We start from the raw sequence: 1,277 nt of genomic DNA, 5'->3' as shown, positions 1-1,277 counted from the left end.
AGCAAGCTTTTTCTTAAAATGGCATCTTTCTCCTTCTGACTGACTGATAAACCCAAGAGTGTTGTAATGACCAGAGGAAAAGTCATTGAAGACGTGTTTTACTTGAGAACATTTCTTCAAAGAAACTCTGAATTTTGACTTCCATAACAGTAGAATGGACATCGGCTGGAGGCTGCTGCATTCCCAATAGTAAACCATTACCGTCTTTGCGTAGAAAAAAAGAAGAAGAGATAGTTACACCCTTGATTCTTAGCTGAGTGGCATTTGTTCGTGTATGTGGATGAGATTAGAATACAGTGTATGTTGATGTTTTACGCATCATTACTTTTATCAACATTTTCAACAACAAAAATTCCTTGTAGTGTAAATTTATAAAGTAGAGATCACCAGTCTATGAAAATGTACATTTGCATAACCAAAGTCACAGTAATTCCAATTTTTTCCTCCCCCCCCCCCCCACATTTTTGTGCAGATTTGAATAGATAGAATTTCCTAGACTAATCATAGGTTAAGCAGAATTGACGCCCTCCCTGCATGAAAGACGGTGCACTAATAAGTTCGTCATTTTAGAGAAAAGGAAACTTAGAGTTTAGCATCAGATCTGTTACAGTATACAAATTCTGTCCCCATGCTGCAATATTTAGTCTATGAGAATTTTTTAAAGATAAATACTGATTCTTTTTCTTTTTTTTTTTGTAAGTACTTCAGTAGAAGATGGAATTTAGTAGCCAACTCAAGCTATCATTAATGGTACAATTTCCTGTTTGATGGAAGTTTAAAAGGATTGGGAAATCATGCAGGAAAACAGAAGGAAGTTGTTTATTGCTGAATATGAAATTTCAAAAGTGTGAATTGATATTATACCATCTTATCTTATAGGTCAAGAAGCTCTGATGGTTAAGTGGTAGTATGGCTGATTCTTAATCCCTTTTTTTTAATAGACATTGGATGTGTTGACATCCTAAGACCAGCTGGATTGTCTAACATTGGCCCTTCACTGGACAGGGCAAGAATCTCCCACTGTTGAGGATATTTTTGTAGCCATAAGTCACTATTCTCATGACTATGGCAAAATAGTCAAAGAATTTTGATGTACATGGCTACTTTTCTGCCAGCTCTCACACACATTGATAAGAGAGGATTCATGATATCCTGAACTATGACTCATAGGATGCAGCTGGGTCTCAGGCAAGAGGAAAGTCAGGTTTTTGTGAGACTAGAAATCTGGGTTTATATTTATGTCCTTCTTGTCTGTCCCTGTGTAATATGTACTGCAG

This window comes from Penaeus monodon, chromosome 33 (genome assembly GCF_015228065.2).
Source record: "Penaeus monodon isolate SGIC_2016 chromosome 33, NSTDA_Pmon_1, whole genome shotgun sequence".
NCBI classification, from domain to species: domain Eukaryota; kingdom Metazoa; phylum Arthropoda; class Malacostraca; order Decapoda; family Penaeidae; genus Penaeus; species Penaeus monodon.
The sequence above is the reverse complement of the archived record's forward strand: the minus strand, read 5'-3'. Positions refer to the sequence as shown.